Raw genomic sequence first — 22828 nt, forward strand, 5'->3', positions numbered from 1 at the left:
TGGATGAAGAGCAATTGAATGGAGAAGAATGGGCAGGAAGTGATGAAGTGGAGAGTGGATGAAAGATTTCCAAATTCGTGATTCGGAACGATCCTCCTCAAGGCAACCTCGTCGCACTCCAGTGTTAATTAAAGGGAATTGCCTTCTCTTCACCTCCCATTGACGTCCACCCTCTTCGCAAACCGCCATAACCATCCCCTGCTCACCTCCACCACTTCTGTTCTCCCCTAACCCATTTTCCCCTTTTCCCCAACGCAGACCACCCTTGCGACTTGAATAAAACACGGGATTGCAGAGAAAGGAAGGATGAGAGATGAAATTGGAAGAGGTCGTGGCCCTATTGTGCTTCCCCCCATCCTTCCAAAACCTTCACTCTTTCTCTTCATGTTCTTAGTCATTTGAGTTTCACGGTCGCAAACAGAAAGGTTATGTGTTGCATCAAAAAATAATTAAATAATAAACTACTGAACCTCGCCGCTACCAGAGACATTGTACTCTCTTACGTCCAATAAATTAATAAAAGATTAAAAAATGGAGCATTGAATTAAAAATGTTAAATAATTGCTACAACGAATAAAGTTTTTTTCTTCGTGATATACGCAGTGCATTGGGGAAGTAATTATGGTGCTATTTTTCTTCATGAAATTACACTGAAATTGAATAAATACGACGGAGAATATTCCTTTCTTGCAGCGCTGATACTACCGCGGTTTAAGGCATTTAAGTTTACCTATAGTATTACTATCTGTATTTTAAAAATGATTTTCAATGCGTCAAATTTCAACAGCTTTTGTCAAACTTTAAAATTTTGAAAGGGTAAAAATTTTAATTCATTACCTTTCAAACAAAATAAACAGCCATTCTCGACATTATTTATTGCAGAATGACATAAAAGGGAGAATGAAAGATCAATAAAATTTTGACATTACGGATTTAGTAATCGAATCTCAAAACTTTTATATGAAAATATTATACATTAGAAAAATAGGAGAACAAAAGTATTATGGAATAGTTCTGAATACTATATTCTTATCAAAAATTGATGTAACCAAACCCTGATATCTGGATGAGAAATGTACGAACTTCCTACTCAAGTAGAACCTCAACAGCGAGCATTCTTACGGTCCGGATGTACGCCCATAAATAAAAGAATACATTTCACTGTAAAACTGCTTTGAGCCAGTGGGATTTCTAGTGAATTATATAATTATGTACTAAATGGTAGCGATTGTCACATAATACAGTCCGTTTTCTGTTTGAGTTGGGTAATCTAGGAAAGACGCAAAAATACATCAAAGTGTGGGAAATTTAAGATGGGATACTAAAACTGTAATAAAAAGCCATGCTCGAGCAGCGCACACTTCCTTTTTTAAAAGGATGATTCCCAGTAGCCTGGTTTAAAAATAAAAAGTGGATAAACTCTTATCACTGAAATTACCCCACACTCAAAAGTGACGGCATAACTCTAAATCATAGGCCAAAATTAACTCCTGAATGTGCTCCATCATAAGAATACAAGACAGACGACCTAAGAAATGAAAACCACAGTAATCTGATTTCGTGAAATAAAACCACATGCAGAATGTTAATCACAAAGCTAAATATTTAATATATATATATACGCCTACAAGAGTAAATGAGGCTTCATTGAAATTTCATCATTGATAAATAACGGTTTAAGTCTGAATGAAATTTTTTCCGATTATGGAAAGAATTTAGACATTATTTAGAGTGCATTACACAAACTACCGCACCACACGCGAAATTAATCACATCAATACGCAGAGCCACGAGTAAAAAGGAAAGGCTTACTCAAATATCTGCGTCTGTGTGCGCTCACTGGTAAAAAGGAATGAAATCATCCGCACGTGCCTACATGAAGGAAAAGCTGTTCCAACAGAAATTTCTTCCCCACTCGACCCACTCCAACCTCTTCCGTGGCCCCCACGCCATCTCTCTCTCTCTCTCTCTCTCTCTCTCTCTCTCTCTCTCTCTCTCTCTCTCTCTCTCTCTCTCTCTCTCTCTCTCTCTCTCTCTCTCTCTCTCTCTCTCTCTCTCTCTCTCTCTCTCTCTCTCTCTCTCTCTCTCTCTCTCCCTCACTGCTACAACGTTACCCGTCCCCCGGGTTATTAAGGACACTAGGGAATTTCTTCAGGTATAAAGAAGGAGGCTTCCAGTTACGGTTTTAATCGAAACATTGCGCTCTAATGGCGTGACACTCGCTTCAATAAAACTTCCTAATTGTTCATTCCTCAAGTTCCGAGGGAATACAAATTAGGCGACGAAATGGCTTTTTGTTCCCGGCGATCCAGAGAATTTCGTCCTCATGACTTGGTGGAATGCCGCCACGTCATATCATCAACTCCTTCGTAAAATGGACGGCTGGATTTGATTACTGCTTCTCGCGCGACTTCCATCAATCGGGAATAGAAAAAAAAGGATTGAAAGTGCTGTGATTCATTTCGTTCAATTAGTACAATATTAGTTATTGAAGAATCTTGAAGGAGAAGGTAGATGAGACAAAAGATCTCATTAACGCCATGAATAATATGTATCATGGACTTCATTATGCACAATTCGGAAGAAATAATTCCTTCCAATTAATTCAAAATATTGATATTTTACCAACATGGCGTATTTATCTACGAGGTACTGAAAATATTTCATAGCAGTGGAAGAACACTTTGCCGCCAAGTGATTGACTGGCTCAATTATACGCGATATTTTATTACTAAATATCAATAATGAAGTCAGTAAATGGTCATCCATATCTCTCTCCAGAATCGCAGTGTTCTGCAATAGGTGAATTGGTTAAATAAATTTAAAATATATACATTTAAAAAATAACAAATGGAATGTATGCACGTACCAAAACCGATGACTTCTATAGTTTCCTGTTTCTCTTTTTTGTTTCTCGATTTCTGATAACTTTTCAAAATTTTTACGAATAGATTTCCACATAATGCTTGATAAACGTTTAAGTCTACATAAATGGAAATGGAAATTTCTAATTTAGTTTTCTGGTCATGCGCATATAATGTGACCAACTTCTTTTATCCTGATCTACAATATTAATTTCGAATGATAAAAATGTCTTCCCTTTCATCATTACCTTTTTGAACTTCTTAAAAAGTTATACTACACTTCAAGTTGTCCAAAATGTCAATTCTCTCTCTGCCACAACACCTATCGGCAAAAATTCTACATTTGATCACAGTCCAGTAACCCGCTGCTTCACAGCATTCTAACCATTTATTTCTCTAGCTTTTATCGAAATTGCTCAACAAGTCTTTTTTCCCATCCTCATCCAAAATAGCGTGTTTACCTTTCCCTCTATACACGTCATATTACCGATCAGTTTTTTTCTTCCTTCGACGAGGATTTAAATCTACCGCAATGTTTATGGATCAAAACAGATTAACCTCTGAATAGCATTTACACTCCTAAACTAGTGAGTTGAGGATATATTGACGTTTTCATCAATAAACAAAGCGTAAGTAAAGGAGTAAAAAAGGAAAATATACCTGAACGGTCTAATATTTTGTCGAATAAAAACTTATTTTCTATAATAAATAGGTCAATATATTTCCATTTATATTCAATCTTCATCGATCATCAGCGCAAGTAATCACATGGGAAATTATGCGCTATTTTGACTTAGGATTTTAAATTCATTGAAGCGTATGTTTTATAACTTTTCGGCATGCATAATATTAAATGGCATCTAAAATACAAACGATTTTATAAAAGCGTCAAATAGAGATATAGGTTATTAATTCAGACCAGATTTATTTGCATAAGATTTTTTGCGTCATTTTTGGTTGTGACGTTGAAACATTGGATAGAGAACTCTGATTTCTGCTTGAGGACAGTAGGCTTACCTCTAGTACTATTACCTTTACCTAAGCTTATTGAATTCTGGATATAAACAGCAAAAGAAGAAAGTAACTATTGATTGTCCGTAATCTACACGTCATTGATTGGCTTTTGATATTAGTAATTAAATACATTTACCGATAGAATAATGATATATGTATACAAGGTCTATTCATAAAGTATCACAAATTTTGAATTTTCGCGGGTCAAGTGTATTTGATTTTCGATTTCTTTGTGGCGTTAAATTGGTACTTATGTCTCTCACTTATGCCGAAAACTTCGGCCATTTTAAATATTCAGTTATTTGATTACAGCTGTTTTTGCTTGGACGTGTTTTGGCTTGTCTTCGATTTTTGTCGGTTCCAAAAAATGGCTCAAGGAATCTGTAGTAGAAGTTTTGTGAAAAACTAAAATAAATTCGCCGACGCGTTCCAAATGTTGACTTTGGTTTATGGAGTAGCTACCTTAGAACGAAGCAACGGTTGTCGGTGGCACAGAATGTTCTCAGAGTGCCAAGAAGATGTGAAGGACGAAGAGCGTGCCGGGCGCCCGAGCACGTAAAGAGCAGACGATAACATTAATGAAGTGAAGAAAATAGCATTGGCCAATCGTCGAATCGCCGTTAGAGAAGTTGCTGAGGACCTAAACATACCGATTGCCATTAGATTTTTACCAATGATTAGAGCATGACACCGGGTCACCGCGAAATTCGTACCAATTTCAACCACAAACAGAAACGCATTAACATTGCTAATCAGGTGTTGGAATCGGTCCGCGAGGATTCGAATTTGCTCCAGAGGGTCATAACTGGTGAGGAATCCTGGGTTTATGGCTTTGACGTGGAAACTAAAGCTCAATCCTCCCAATGAGAGCTGTAGCACGAACCATGACCGAAAAAAGCGCGCAAGGTTTGGTCGATTGTGAAAGTTTTGCTTAACGTTTTCTTCAGTTGCAGGAGCATGGTGCATCATGAGTTCTGGCCAGAAGGTAGAACGGTAAAAAAGGAATATAACCTGCAAGTTATGTGCAATTTGCGCGAACCAAACCGCCACCACCGCCCGGATTTAAGGAAGAACAAAAATTGGCTTTTGCACCATGACAACGCCCCTGCTCGCACATCGTTACTTGTGCGCGAAGTTTTGGTTAAAAACAACACCCTAATGCTACTGCAGCCATCGTATTCACCAGATCTGGCCCCCAGTGATTTTGTCTTGTTCCCGAAACTGAAGAGGCCCATTGAAGTACGACGTTACGCTACGATTGACGAGAGCTGAACAATATAAAAAAATGATTTTTTTTAAAGTGCTTCGAGGATTGGAAAAAACGTTGGGACAAAATAGATATTCGTGAATAAATAAATAATTTCTGAAGAAACAAAAAAGTCGTGATATACATATATATATATATATATATATATATATATATATATATATATATATATATATATATATATATATATATATATATATATATATATATGATTATGATTCTGAAGACGACAGCCGTGCTGTCGAAACGTAAAATAACAAATTGTGAGTGTCCTTTCTTTGTGTCTCTATATTCTAAAAATCTACATCTGTGTTTTTATATATTTGTGTATCGCCGATGAGCGTTCCATTTCGAAGATATTTTATATATATATATATATATATATATATATATATATATATATATATATATATATATACATATATATACATATATATATATATATATATATATATATACACATATATACATATATCTATATATATATACATATATATACATATATATATACATATATATATATATATATATATATATATATATATATATATATATATATATAGATGTTTTCGTCGAAGTAACACGGAAGTGCCGAATAATGAATTGGACAGCAACAAACAATATAGACACACATAAAAAGATCACTCACACGTTATTTCTTGATCATTTCGACGGAATTCTGCTCCGTCGGAATGATCAAGAAATAACGTGTGAGTGATCTTTTTATGTGTGTCTATGTTGTTTGTTACTGTCCAATTCTTTATATATATGCATATATATATATATATATATATATATATGTATATATATATATATATATGTATATATGTATACACAAATATATACTATATATCTTCCGATGAAGACGGAGCAGAATTCCGTTTTGAAATGATCAATAAATAACGTGTGAGTGATCTTTTTATGTGTGTCTATATTGTTTGTTGCTGTCCAATTCATTATATATATATATATATATATATATATATATATATATATATATAGAGTACAATACACAGTAACACACAATATAGAAACACAAAAAAAGAAGAACACTCACACGTTATTTCTTGATATTTCGACGGAAACAATCCGTCTTCCTCTGAAGATATAGAAGTAATGATATAATATACATATATATATATGTATATATATATATATATATATATATATATATGTATATATATATACATATATATAAACGAGGGTGGTCTGAAAAGTTTCCGACCTAACAAAGATACAAGACATTTTTTCTTAAATTTTCTGAGTCGGAAACAAAAATATATCGAGAAAATAAATCTATCAATCAGTAAAGTGCATCAAGTAAGTGAAAACCCTCTCTACACTCGTGGTGAACATATTAAACCCGGAATAAAAAAGTTCATGACGAGGAATGGATCAGCATAATAATATTTAGCTGTCTTAGTATTTAAAGTAAAAGAGCTGAGGTTGAACATTCATTCAGAAGTTTAGATGCGGGCATAGTTTTGGGAACTTAGAGCGCGCATACGGAGGATTTTAATGATGTTGAAGATTTCTCTTTAGGTTACAGTATATACAGACGAGACAAAGACAACAAAAATGGAGCAGGAGTATTCATTGCCATTAAAAAATATTTTAAAAACTATGCGCAAAAATGTAATGACCAAATTGTGAGCACTTGGTGCACAATAGAGAGAAATAACCATAAAAAATAAACGTATACGTATTTTACAATCCACTGGATTCTGCTTCAGATGCGATAGAGGTTTTTAATAAAAATAACAAATTTTATCCGTAAGAACACGAACAGCGATATTACAGTTGAAAGTGACTTCAATCTTTCTTCAATAGACTGGCACAAATACTATATTAATATATCGCTTTAAGAAACCGCGATTCATGCGGAGTTACCCTTAATATGCTCACCGCCAACGCAATGAGCCAATTAATAAGATCACCAACTAGGGGCAACAACAGTCTAGATCTTTTCTTAAAAAACCATCCCGAAATGGTCACACATTCATATGTTACGGAAGGAACAAGTGACCACAAATCACCTGTAATAGAATTATCTATTTCGTTAAAAAAACGTTAAACCCGGACGTATGGTATACCTATTCGAGAAAAGTAACTGCTAGGATTTGCCGCGTGTCTAAGAAAAAGCATACAATTACATATTACGAAAACAGAGACTACATATAAGCATTTCTTGGAATCAATTAGACATGGTATAGGGATATATATCCCTACCAAAACGATGGCACAATAGTAGGATTAGAAAGGTTTTAAGACGACACAGGGATTTGCACTTGAAATATTAAAAAAATGTGAAAACGGCCATGGAACGACTATTAAAAGTACACGTAATAATGATTAATGGATCGCAGGGAAATCGCCTCAAGAAATTTCATAAGAAATATTTTGTGAGATTACTTGGAGAATGATCCCAAGGTCAAACGCTAGGGTATTGCAGGGAAAACGTCCAACCACTGAGTCCCTCAATGGCAGCAATGGTAACATACATTCAGACAGCACCTAAAAAGCGAATGTTTTACATAATTTCTTTCGAAGCGTGTACACTGATAACAGATAGATACCAAGGGAAGGCTAAGTCACACCTATCGCAAATATGGATGACATCATAATTTCGCACAAAGGAATCACGAAACAACTTCATCACATTAAAAATAATAAATCGCTCGGAGCAGAGGATATTCCCGCAAGGGTAATGTAAAGAGCTCGCGTCCGAAATTGTACCTTTTTAATACATATTTAACAAATCGATTTCAAATGGTGTTGCTCCCTTTGGCTAAAAAATGGCCAATACACACCTATTTTTAAACGCGGAAATAAACAATACTCCGGTTATTACCAACGAATATCGTTGACCTCCCTCTCCTGTAAAGTCTTGGAACACAAAACCATAAGTTTGCTACGAAGCAGTTGGCTTAATATATCGTACAAAATACAAGCCGGTGGATATTTCAATTTAGTTCCAGAAAAAGTTTAGGCATAAATTTCATGCTGTTGTATATTCTATCGTGGATATAACAACAATTTAAGAATAACAATCATATAGATATATAATATACGTTCTTTTACCGCCTGGATATCCTAATACCTCATTGATTTAAATATAGTTGCTGAGCTTATGTTATTTTCTAGTGCAGATTAATCCTAATGTAGCATGTATTTCATGAAATAATGTCTGTATTTGGTATCATTTAAGCATAGAATAAGGTCAACTGAAATTATTATTTTTTTAATCTTTCTACAAAGGTCGCAATAGGAAACACCAACATTACTGCGGAGATTTGGAGTCCATGTCATCAATGAGCATTAATTCTAAGGAGTCTATTACTTTTCAATTGGAACCAACAAAAAACTGCATGTTGGTATTAAAAATGGTGACAAAATGTTTTTCCCTCCTATTCCTATGCCATTAATTTTAAGTCATGCCTCAAAATATTTAGACACCATTAAATTACTTTTTTTCCATTAGGCTCAAAGAAAATTGTAATTTATACGATTTCCTCAATTAGAAAAGAGTGTATTGGAGTTGGGGCTTTATTCTTCCTTAAAAACATCACTTGCTACCAGTAGTAAGTAGGAGATATTAAGTGAGACTAAGTGAGATTAAGTATGGAAGTGAATTTATTCTCTAGAATCAAATTTCAATGCTAAATGAGAGGAGATGCAGAGAATGGTACTTTCTGGTTCACCCAAATTTTAAGACACAAATACTTTTATTGCTTACTGTGGCTTAGGCCCAGAATGAGGATTAACTCTTAAATGCCTTTCATTATTACGCACGATTTTGAGGTATATTGCCGCCTTTTTCTCTAAGATATCCTTAAACAATTAATTAAATGTATATCGTCTCCAACAGGCATGCCTTCTTGTACACATTTTACTCAGATGTATGCAAAATGTAGAACTACAGGTGGTAAAAAATTCTAAATCCTGTATTTAAATATAAAATACAAAATCCTTTTCTTAACGAGGAATTGATGAGCCCCCAAAGATTCGCATTATTGACTATGAAGATATGTCCCCATTGTTGATAAGTTTTGAAGATCAATTATAATATTACCATGTCCAGTTAAAATTAAAGTTTTGCTAATAGAAAATGTTTACCTATTAGCTGAACGATTTCTATGAAATTTCGGATATGAAATATTCCTAATTTGAGTTTTCAGAGATACGTCAATGGTCACTAATCGATTTGAACTTTAATTCAGTAGCATAAAGTGAACCATCGTGAAAAGATATCACCTTAAGGGGCTGTCTCATTAAGAAACTTACTAGACAAATAAAAGACGCAAAATGCATCGTATATTTTTTACCAAAACCTTAATTGAAACTAAAAGGATGTTGAAGTGTTCGTGAGAATAGTTCCAGTTTTTTTCTTGGAATGAGCTCATGGGACTCATGAAGGGAGTCCTCCCCACATTGTCAGCTCTTCTTCGGCAGCCGCGATAGTCTCTCTCTACGTCCTATTCACGAAACCATCCGAAACTGGGCTCTTATATTTGCAATTTTTCCTCAAATTAACGATCGACGTTGCGCATGAAGATTAATGGCGCATCACATTCTGTCTCTCCTACCGTATTGCAGCTAGTATATAGATCTACGCTCAAAGAGGATAAGCAGAGTCAGTTTTGCTATGTAAACACACAATATGACTTCAAGCACCCATATAAGCAACTCAAAAACCACTTGCGGGGGCCCACTCACCGCTAATCCAAAAATAAAGCCTCACGCCCAAAAGAGAATGATTACGACAGAGCATCAACGTCAACTAAAACACACACTCCCACGCGCACACACTCGGTCCATCCATTTTTCAAACATTTGCACAACCCAATTTCTCTCGGCGAAATTCACCACCATAATTTGAAAAGAAAAAAAAAACAAAATTAAACGAAAGAAAAGGCTTACTAAATCGACTGGAGATCACCCTGCGCCGTCATCTATCGAAAATACCCGGAAATTCCAGCGGCCTAATGGAAGGGAGTAGTTCCCATTCCGGACGGCAGATGAGGGTGGGAGCGGACAGCGCCTATGTAATCGTATTAACGAAGTCCATAATTACGCCGTGGCAAAGGGATGATGGATGCCTCAAACAATTTAACGCCGGGAATAAGGGCGCCATGGGGCTGCGGGAGCGTCGCGACGCTCTAGCCGCGTCCGGTTCTATACGAACGCCGCCGGAACACAAAACTCGGCCTAATTGCAGCGTCCGCCACCGCGTGGGGTGGGGGCATGGCGGGCTGTTGTTGATTTTTGGCCTCCCACTCTACGTTCACCCCTACGCTCCCTCCATCTCTCTACCCTCATCTCAACTCTACCACGCCCCTTCTCGCCACTTCCACCACAGGCAATACCACCCTCCTAGCATCCTCTCCTTGGTATCTCAACACAGTTCTACCTCAACATTTAATCCCCTCTTCTCCTCGGGAAAAGGGAAATCTGCTCCTGCGTATTACCGAGCCCACACCAACCTTCCCCTTTGTATTCTCTTGCTATTTCCTTTCTTTTCATATCCAACTACTCCCCCCGCTCCTCATTTTCTTCCCTTCATTAATCTCTGCGAAACAGACCTTTCATAAACAGGCGTTCAGTCCGCACGCATGTTTTGCCACTGCCCCCCCCCCCCTCCACTTTTTCTGGTATTTCAAGCTTTCCTCCACATTTCTCTCTTTCTCTCACTACCCCCCCTTACGTTTTTGCCCGTAATTTCATCAGTTTTTTTTCATTTCACTGGCTTTCATCTCTTGATCAACATTCGTAACGAATGCCATGGTTCATTTCTTTAAACTTGTTGCGAAGATAATATTGCCTGACACCAAGCATCCAAGCCACACCACTTCGGCTGAATAAGTTATGCCTATGTGAATAAGTCGAACGTCGCCATTCATTTTGAGAAGCAAGGTGCCCGGGGCTTACCGAGTAGAAATAGAGCTCTTTCATCGACTCTTGACCCGCAAAAAATAAGTTAAATATTACAATTCCAGATGGCAAATATCAAAAAATAAATACCTCAATGTAATTCAAGAGCGCATTCCATTTTGACTCCATATCAGAAAATTCGCACCACTTAAAATCTAATAATTATCAAAGGCTCAGAAATTTTAAGCAAACGCACTCGGTCATTGTGGCAAAGGAATATCGTAATGGAATATATTTTATTGGAACTCTATATTGTTTCCATTCCTCATGTTTTGTGACCGAAAAAAATAATAAAGTTTATATTCCATCCCCCCCCACGATGAACTACAAACTTGACATTTTGGAAGAGTCTGCAGATTCTGATTATCATCTAGAGCTGTGCTAGGGAAGAAATGATAACTGCTCCTGGCAGGGCCACCCATAAGCCGAAAGGAAGAAGCCACATGAGAGCAATGTACCTCAGTGAAGCGGGTGAACATGGCGTTTGAACCCAATCGAGTAAAGACCTTTAAGTAAAGGTTCCACGTTAAAAGCACCATTAAGGAGGCATCTGTAAAGCTACTTTAAAAACTTATCCCATGAAATAATTATTGACACAATCATAGAAACGAATCCTGGAAACTGCGAGACCGGGTCCAACGGGTCGTAAGTCGTATCTGGGTGCGTGAGAGGTAAGGTTTGCGTACTCGCCATCACAATACATCCCGGCAAAACCGAAAAGACAGCTGTAGCAGAGGACACATAAGAACAGTACAAGAGAACAAAACAGCTAGAATATGGACTTGGAAATGCTAGGACGCCATTGAGGACTGAGATATCAGAAAATATAAATCGGAATATGGAAAGAGAAAATGTAGGTATTTTGGGGCTGTGCAGAGTGAGATGGAAGCATGGCGTGGATAATTAATTATACAGCACTAACCAGCGGAGGAAATTAGGACCACAAGGAACGTCAAAAGTATTGAACCAAAAAACAGGAAGAAGCATAAACAGCAAGCCGGTAAATGATTAATTATTATCGGTAGAAGAAAAAGGCCGGAAGAACAGACTAAAAGACAAATAAAATTGTTATTATTCTATGTCTACGTATCCAAATGGAAGAAATAAATAGGGCATGTGACACAATAGAGGTAATTTTTAAGGGTGGCGCTTGAAAAAATATTAAAGAGTGATAAGAGTTTAGAAGGTGGCGATTGACTATAACCATGCTGTAAGAGATTACAATTTAGAAACAAAAAATGACCACGGAGCAATAGAGCTCTGCTGGAAACAAGGCTTATTCATGAGAAAAATCTGGGTCAAATACCTAAATAGGTGTAGGCAATCATGAAAAATTCCCAAAGATTCAGAAAATAGCATGTAAATTATATCCTGATTAAGCACAAATTTAGGAATAGAGCAATTAAATGGCACAGTTACCTAATGTGTAGCGAATGCGTATACAGGCCATTCTTCAGTATAAAAGAAGTGTAACGTCTGATTCAAGATAATAAAGCAGGGAGGACGGTTGAGGAAACTGGCTGTAGGAGCATTAACCGAAACGAAGAGAAAATATTGCCATCAACCGACAGTACAGAAGATTATGAATGAGGACAGAGAGACCGTTACAACAGAAGAGAAATTGTAAAATGCAAAAAAGGGATTTAGAAAGGCACAAAAGAAGCTATAGGAGCAGAAAACAGGACCAGAAACTATGGATTACCCATGAGATTATGATGAATACGGACGAGAGAGAGAAGTAAAGGAATTTAACCGTAGCCAAGTAATTCGTCTGGAGGAACTGCAAAGAATAAAAGTTAATTATTAACTGAGACGGGAAAATAATAGGGAGAAGCGAGCGTGACAAAAAGATCGATGCGAGTTTACAAAGAAAGAGAAATATCGGTGAGCTACCTATAAATGTAAAAACTCTGTCAAAAATTAAAGAGTAAAGGTAAAAAAATTATTGTACACTCATAAACATACGCCAAGAAAATAAATATTTGACCATGAAAAGATTCATGAGAGATGGAATCTAGGCAGATACGATCTAATTTGAGAGGGTACGTTATAAAGTTCTTAAATATAAAGAAAAAATAAGGTATACAGGAATGGGTTAGGTATATTGCATTGCGAGTTAGAAAGGATTTTAAGGATATTAAAATCAATCAAGGCCGTGGAGATTAATATAATCCCCGCAGAACAAATTAAGTATCTAAGAAAACGTGGAAGGAATAGCTTTAATGGCCTGACACATATATGAGAAAGGCTTTTAACTGGGAATTTTTTTTAGTTCTGATTCCAAAAAAGAATGACAGCCGTAAGTTACGACCATGGAACAATATGCTCGAATTCGCAATCTTTTGATTTGAAGTACAATCACAATACCTTATTTAGTTGAGTTGATTTCAAGAAAGCATCTAATATAGAGAATTAGGCAGCATAGATGAAAAATTTCAGATGAATATATTGGATTATAGGGTTTGGTGAGTTATACGCTACCTGCACAAGTCTCAGACTGCTTAGGTGAGTGCAGCGAATGTGAAGTCAGATTGGACAGGAAATTGAGAGAGAAGTTCCCACTATCACCTTTTCTTTTGTATGCATATGTGTATTATAAGTTCACATGAGGTAGTATTTAATAGTAAGGGAGGAATGGACTTGAGGTAGGATTAAAAGCTGAATATAAATTCTAAATTCTACTAAGTTTGTTGATAATCAATCTTTGTTAAAAAAAGTGAAAAAAGGGGATGAAATGATTATCCCTGAGGGTATCAGTGTGATAAGTATGTTTTCAAGCTAATCAGTGTGATAAGTATGGAATAAAGACTAATGTAAATCATCCGAAGATGAGGACATTTTCGAGAAGAAGGAAGGCTTTGTCAAATGCTTAAATAGAAAGAAAAAACTACTCCGTACGGGAAATATTGACCTATCTCGTCAGTAGTCTGAACCAAGATGGTGAAATTAGTAGGTGCGTGAGAGCGAGAATTGCTTTTGCCAAAGAAGTTTTCACAAAGATGGCGAGTTTGAACTCAGGGACGTTGAGCAAAGTGGTTTACGAAAAATTCACTAAAAATTTCATAAGGGTCCTGTTTTATACGGTGCGGAAACATGATCGTTAAAACAAGGAAATAAACGTTAATAAAGGCTTTTGAGATGTGGAAGGGGAGGAGGATGAAAATGATAAAATGGGCGGAGAAGAAAATATACGAGGGATTAACAGGAGTGGTCAAAAATGAGTGAGGTTTATTATTATATAAATTTCGTTGCGATTGGGCAGTTATCGTGGTGGCAACAGTCAAGTCTTGTCAACGGTCACTCTTACAATGCACATGCATACATGCACAACATGAACAAGATTGCTGCGCAAAATCCAAATTAGGAAGGAAATGTGGATTCAGAGCATATTTATTGTGAATGGAATGTTGAAGATTTCTTCAGAGCGGAGAACCTGAAGTAGTCGAGGTAGTTAATGAAAAAGGATGGGCTTGTTGGACGGATTGAAGGAAGGTAAAAAGTATACGGAATTGAAGAAAACTTAAATATGGTATGCGTCGCCAGTTTGCCTTGTCAGATAAAGCTAACCAATGCCGCCATGCTAAGTGTGCATCCATTCAAAACCAACCTTAAACGGTAGATATTACAATAATGTTATTCCAAAGAAATGGATGACCCCCTCATTAATCTGAAACTGTGTCACTTCAATCTAACACGTCAGTTTTCTTTATGATATCTTAAACCCACTTTCTGTGAAAACGTCTATTACAGCGTATTTTATATACGTTAGGTCTTTAGTGTTTAATATCTAAGATCTTAACGTATGGTTACCGAGAAAGAGGAAAACATCAATGTGATATGATAATATAACATAAATAGTAATTCTTGTTTTATGTCAACATATACCTAAATGCATCAATATTAAAATTACTCTCAAGAGGAAACATTATAAATACTGTAAAGGTTTTCTTTATAATGGGGCCAACTAGGTTATATGAGAGACACAATTTGAATGATTTATGTTGTTGTTACTTTAAATACACACATGCTTTAGGATCTGAGTGGGGTAGCTGATCACGCATCACATTATACAAGTATAACATTGATTTATTTTCAACACTCTCACTTGTAATTCTGTGATTAGATGCTAGTAAAGATTAATATCTCCATAATATAATGGTGCAGATCCGAGATACCTAGCATAGGAAAATTCACGTATTCACTGTAATACTCAGATTATGAAAAACATAAATGTGGTAATTTATATATTTATACTATTAGCATGAGGTATCTATGTAAATAAGACTATTAATGTCATTCTGGCATTTCACATAAAACCAGATTGTCATCAATAAAATTTCTGAACTCTTGCTAAAATCCATACATTGTTTCCTCCAGAAAATCCGGAGAAAGAACGTAAATACCTATCCCTCAGATACTTTGGCTAATACGGAGTATTTGCATCATGAATTCAAAAGAATGGGAAATTTTTCAGAAAGTCAAAAATCTAAATTCCATTGCGTCATTCGAGCTTACAACATTTTAATAGAAGTGATAATCAAGATTTTGTGGTGCGCGAAGTAACCGCTACGAAGTGTGTAACAGTATATAACGTGCATGCGAATAGATTTGTATTCATAATATCCTGAAATTTTGTTATTTTATCATTAAGCTATTTTAGACAGCATACTATTAATTTAATTCCCTCTGGAATGATTTGAAATTAGTTAAAATTATTTACTGCAGTTTTTCATATTAGAAATACTTTCTCCGAGTAATGTCAGTATTAAAATAACGTAAGATACAAATTATATGAATCATTTTATCAAATGAAAAGTAAATAATCGACCGATGCAGTGCTGAATGTTCCTTATAAATGGGATTTAAACATAAATATGAACTCTCAGATGTTAAAATCGTGAGTGACCCTCCTATCAATCCCCTGCCTCATGCTGTGTAACATTTAGAATATAGTATTTTAAAACCAAAACCTTTACTCCTGGTTTCAGGGATGTGCTCAAGCGAGACAGGGTATTATTAATTATACAAACAAAGATTGTGCCTTTGCCACGTGTAGAGAAAATCGGTTAAATTATAGTAATCAAAGTATCTAAGGTTATTTTTTTATTTTTGTGAGGTGAATTTTCTATATTTGTTTTTTTGCATATTTTATGTATCTATAATTTCATCATCATCGTGGAAATGTGAAAATTTTAGCAAAAATTACAACACTGTGGAAGGAAAATACCAAAAAATTGAATATGAAAGAAAACAAATTTGAAAAGTCTCTAATAATTAAATTAATATTTTTTTATCTTAAATTTTAATAAAAGTCAACAAAATTTTTTTAGGAAATGCAATGTGCTTATACGGCATTTGACAAAACTGGGTCATGAATAATAGGGAAATTTTAATTTGCTGAAAAATTTGCTGAAGACTCCGACATTTGTGGAAAAAAATCATATTTTGACGAAAGAAACCACTATTGCAAGATGAGGGGATTGGTTATTTCAATATTTCCATAATACAGAATATATTTGCATTAACTTCTTTTCGTGAAGCATAATTAAGCACGGAACTTCATGTGCCGGGCCATATTGTAACCCACTTCTTCTGCATCGACTTGTTTTCACACTCTAAAACCTAAAAGTGCAATTATGTCAAGGTAATATCCAGGACAAATTTTTAACTGAAAATCTCTACATTAAAAAGACTTATCCTCGCCTATGTACCAGTAAGTTTTCACATTAAATTGGATTATCATTTGCCCATAGAATATTTTTTCATCATTATATAAAAATCAAATGGCTAAGATTTCCTTATATTTATGAGCAAACAAACATTATCCCACACAATTCCTTCTGCTCCTGAATCTAAAAATGAAATAAATTGACTTTTTTTCCTAGAACTTAGAGTGTTGCTGTGAATATTATTTAATTTTGAAACGTACAAATGTCCGTTTCTTAAATTAATTAGAAATGAGTTCGAGTACTTTATTAAAAAAAACGTTGGACAGTGAAAATCCATCATTATGCAACTGCTAAATGGTAGTTAAATGATTGGGATAATGTCCTCTGGCTGTGCTTCTTGTGCGGAGGTGCTGCTTAAATTTGGCAACTTGTTACGCTCGTCTGTTGAGCTGTAAACCTAAGTAAGTAAGGTCTTTCAAAGCTGAGAAAGGCAGGTTTAAATGAATGGAATCAGTTGGAGTGATAGGACTTATCATGGCCCATTTAACGAATCATAAATAAGTCAATGAACTTCCTCATTTACGAATGAGAAAATGCTGATTTAGGTAGACAGTGACAAATGGATTTACGAAGTCCGCAACGCGAGGGGACAAATTCTAGAGACCTTTATATTGTTTAACTGGAACAGTTACAATATCTCCAATTGACATTCAATACGACTACTTGATGATATGTTAATTTGGAATGGAACAAGGATTATTAACTGCAGAAATTGGTTTTCAAACATATCAGTCATTAAGGAAGGCAATGGTAATATTAGCCAGAGGCAGAATTCGAGATTTTGGTAGTAATTAACAGTTATTTAAAAACATAAAATTTAAATAGATAACACTAAGTCGTAGGGTATTGAAATTCAATTTGAACAGTGTAGTACATAAATTAAAGATTCAGGTGTGATTTTGTAGAATTATTCCATAATAACAGCTCAGGCTCACTCGACGGTGAGATAAAAAGGACATTGAGAGAAATGAAATCAAATAAGCCTGTGGTGGTAGATAACACCCTTAGGAACTACTTAAAAGTCTGGGAATACATGAGATGAAGAGTCTATATGGCCTAATTCATAGCATGCATGAGATGAGAATCTAACCGGAAGGCTTTGTGAGATACGTGTAAGTTCTTATTCCAAAAAACATATGAGCTACTTCATGTGAGGAAGAAAAAACATTAAATTTGATTTTGCACGCAGCTACAGTACTCCCCAGGATCATCAACTAGCTGATAGATAGCAGTGCAAATGATATCTCCGGGGATGATCGGCTTGGGTTTAAGAAGGGGAGAGGCACGCGCGATGGGGCAAGCAGTAATGATATCACTAATCGAGAGGAATATAGAATACAATCAGGATGTATTTGCCTGTTTCGTAGATTTTGGAAAGACATTTCATGGAGTAAATTTAGGATAAAAAACGAATATATTGTATTAAATAGGAATAGCAATCGGAGCATGTTTCAGACTGTTCAGGGGCAAGTGAAGGATATTCCGGGTGGGTAGTGTTGAGAAGGTACATGTATCCATTGTCACCTTTCCTGTTCAACGCACATGTGAACGAAATCATTAAAGATGAATGGGGGAAACTGGGGATATAAATGAAATTCGGAGAGGAATATATAAAATCACTTGGAAGGTTTTTTGATGAACAAGTTTTAGTCTTTCAGTCAGCCATGGGGTTGCAAGCGTTGTTAAATCAATTGAAAATTCAAAGCAATATATATGGGATGAGATTTGATATAAACAGAGCAAAGATTATGCGGTTTTCCAGAAATAAAAAGGCTAAGCTAACCATTAAAATAGAAGGGCAAAAACTAGAGCAGGAACAGTTAAACTATCTCGGGAGTCTTTTGGACCATAATGGTCAAATTAGTAGGGACGTAAGGAGAAGAATTGCACCAGGCAAAGAGGCTTTCACAAGGAGGAGGGAATCGATGACAGGGACGTAGAGTATTTATGAAAAGGCCCGTCTAAACTTTGATGTATATCGTAGTTATGTACGTCGTAGAAACATGTTCGATGAAGCAGGATGATAGGCGTAAATTTGTGACTTTTGCAATAGGTGAACAGAGAATGATGGATATTTTTAATTGGACGGAAAGGAAAATAAACGAAAAAGGTAGGTAAAGTGCTAGGTATGATGGACCTGTTTGTCGAGAGAAACCTAAGGAGGCCGGAAAAATTGATGTAAAGTATATTAATTGGCCCTGGGATATTGAAAATATTTTTGAAGAGCTTTTACGAGGGGATAATTTTAAGAAAACGAGGAAGGGGCAAGAGTAGGATAGGGATGTTCGACGGGATGAAAGGAGGAAGGAAGTATATAGGGATAAAGAGGAACTTGTTGTAGAGTAGGATGTTTGGTTGTGTTTATTAAGAAGATGCAAAATATTTATTTGGTTGCTGTTGTCCATCCAAAACCTAAATTTACCGGTAAATCACTTCTACTATTTAATGATATACATTTACATAATAGAAGGATTGGCAATGCCAGGATAATTAACTCTGAAGCCATACCCTCACTCAATCTAGTCAGCATGTACTAATGAAAATTCATTCAGTTGCTATGCCTCCCTTCCCTTATTACCCCCTATCCCTTAGTCCTTTGTTACTGCTATCCCGGTTGAATGCCTTCCTCTTTTAAAGAGATTTGTCATGATTCAAGGGATGACTCTGCGGTGATCACGGGTGCATCCATTTATTTTACTCAGCCATAGAACATAATCCCATTAACTCTGCAATTGAGGTGTAAGCTGATGTTCATATATTTAATCTCTAATGGAAAGCACATTATTTTTCGGGCCTCTACAACAATTTATGGTGGCTATTTTTAGGACCATGATTTTACTCATTAATTTTAATAAAGACTGTCACATTGTATTAACACTTCTTTGCTAATTTTTTACCCTTGTATTATTTTGCCATTAATTGATAGTACAAATATTATCTATTCCTAAAGGAAGATCTTGCTAGTATATTTCAAGATGAAATTTAATCTCCTAAAATTAAAGACAAATTCTGAAAAAAATAAGTAAATTAAATAGTATTGCCGTATAAAATGAAAGAAACATCACGTGGAGATGCTAACTTTTATAAATACTCATAGAAATAATGTTCACTGTTGCTTATATTTTTGGGCGTATCAGCTTTCAGAATAAAATGGTTAAAATTCTGAGTGGAAAGATGTAAAGTGAGGATAATAGATAATAATAAAGGCATTCAATACACTGGTTTACTAATACTACATTAGCATACATTTAAAATGTGAAAATGTCTATCCACACCATATGAATTATTTGTTTTTCCCTGCTTTTTGTGAAAATGCCTTAAGAAAAATTCAGTACATATCTTTGGATTCGGAGGTTTAACGAAAAATTACCCTAATATTCTAAATCTTCAGATGTTTTTCCTTGGAAATGTCCTCCTATGATCATTAAACCTTATGCACCTCCCAATCCTATATATATTTTTTCTAAAGTTTCTTTTAAACTTGCGCAAATATTTGAGAGAGTGTTATAAATAAAATGACTTGAAAGTAAGTGCCAGAATATTATGTAGATTAGAGATTTGTAAAATCCCTCATACTCACCAATTTAATTATTTTACAAATTTTTTACATTTCATCGACGATATCAATAATGCATATATTAAAATGAATCTCCATAAAGTGCTAATTCTGGTGGGTTGAATTTTGAAAATAAAAACAGTCTCCTTTGATTTTCAAAACGCAACTTTAAAATTTCTCATGCTTCTGAAATCCCATCTTTGCTCCTTTTTTTGCCCATTCACATTCATACATGTATATACACTAATTTACAAATAAGAACGCAGGAGCGTGTATCCTCTGTAGAACACATTCTATATTTGAAAACTCAAAACGTATTTCTGTTTTCGAAAAGTCGAATTTTTCATTGTGAGTCAAAATTTTCTTAGGAACAGTACGATTAATTGTGCAATAATACTGACACGCAAAAAAATGAGTAAAATTTAACCATAATTAAAAATATAAGTGGTAAAAATTAAAATTTCTCCGCTGATTCTCTCGAAATGTAAATCTGAATCGGAATTTCAACTATATTTGGTGATAACTTAACCTTGAATGCCCGCCAAAATTTATCATAAAATATTATAAATAAACTATTACATATTAAAGAATACGGGAATCGTTTTTATTCTAAGTTCAATATGCATCATATCTCTTACAAGAAGTACATTAAAACAGTTGAGTAAATTCAAGGAATATTCAGTTCCGTGTTCACTATTTTTCTATGGTTAAAACACAATTCTAACATCGAAGGCGGTATTTTAGGTTAATGACATATCTAACTCGGTCACGGTGGTATAAATGATACAAGTATAATTCTCTAGTCGCAGTTGAAATACAATATCTTTTATGATGTAATCCCAATCGTTGAAGTACATCATACAGCAAGCCATCCTTCGCACAAGATTCTAATCTCTATTGAAACAAAATATTTGTATGCTATCACCGTCTACATTTATTTCTGACACTTTTTTATTTTTAAAACATTGATCGAAACAGGAGATGAAAGGTTAACTTTGGTCACAGAGTTCAATAAACGCACCCTTAGCAGTCACAGTGTTATATCGTCAAGCAATACTGAAGATAGACCAATTACCGACTCCATATTTTTCTAGCTCAACTCCGTGGCTACGGTGCAATTCATTAGATAGAAGTTGGGTTGTGCCTGTATGCATAACATTAACTTCCAGACAAAAATGGAAAAAAATATTAAAGAAGGACAGCTGAAAACGTGGAATTTGTTTGGAATAAATGAACTATCCACATTCTCCTGCAACGAACACACAGACAATTTCCAGTGGATTGAAAAATGTTAATCGATACCGATGAAGTGGAAAGAATTACATCCGAGACTCGAGATAATGAATATGGAAACTTTTTTTTTTCAAAAACCCGAGCGATGAAAACGAGCGAATGACCCCAGCATGATATTTCCATTCCTGCCCCAAAAGCCCTCGACGGAAACGGTTGGAAAAAAAGATACTCCTCAGTCAAAAGACATTTATTTTTTAAATGCACTGCGCCACACATAATTTCCGCTGATAATGGGTTCCAATAAACAGAGAAATTGTTTTACCTCCCGCGGAGAATAGAATTATTAAATTGTGTCCGGTGTTAAAATAAAGGGAGTAAAAAAATTTTTTCAAATCATAAATAAAAAACTAATGGGGTGGAGAAGTGGCAAGCTTTCCCAATTACTCGAAAGGACGCGGGCGACCGGGCTCTCACTCTCCTCTCCCTCGTGAGATGTCGCCCTTGACGGTAGGAATGGGGAGGAGCTGGGATTCTATGAGAGCCCATGCACCGCCCCACTGAATGTGAAGTATGTGTATTCCTCGCCTCCGGAAATATACAAGGCTAGAGACATCGCAGTTACCTCTCTAAACTCTAGTTACCCGTACCTTTTCGTCCCAAGGCGTATAACGTCGTTCACAGTTCTCTCGTCTTTTCTTTTCCTTTCACTCCCCAGCTGCACCCCCCACTCTCTCCCATCTCCTCCACCACTCCACCCCTTCCTCTTGGTTTCTTAATGAGAGAGGGAGACAACAGCTCGTCGTGCAAAGATAGGGGGCGCTGGGGAAGCTCCAACTCCTATGCCGTGGAAGTGCATTTGCATGTTTTGGGAGGGAGAGCGAGGGAGAGAGGGAGAGAAAGAAAACCGTTGTGCGAGCATTCGTGACGTTTCCTTCCAGCGGGGAACATCATCGTGCACGCGCCTAACTGGAGCCGCCACCTCATTCCTAACACCCTCCTATCTCCCCCCTCCCCTACATCACACACGCCTTGCAACTGCCTTCGCACCCTCTTCGCCACGTTTCCCTCATTCCTTTTTCAAACCATTCTCGTTTCCTGGGAGCGTCTTTCTTCATCCGCTAGACTAGGGACGGGTTCTGCGGTTTTGTCAATGCGCGCATTGCACGTCAAACCCTTTCTGCGGATGAAGTCTCCCCCTCCCCCACCACCTTTCATCCAGCTCCGAAGCATTCTC

Source organism: Hetaerina americana, unplaced genomic scaffold (assembly GCF_022747635.1).
Source record: "Hetaerina americana unplaced genomic scaffold, ioHetAmer1.1.p SCAF_9, whole genome shotgun sequence".
In the NCBI taxonomy this organism is placed as follows: domain Eukaryota; kingdom Metazoa; phylum Arthropoda; class Insecta; order Odonata; family Calopterygidae; genus Hetaerina; species Hetaerina americana.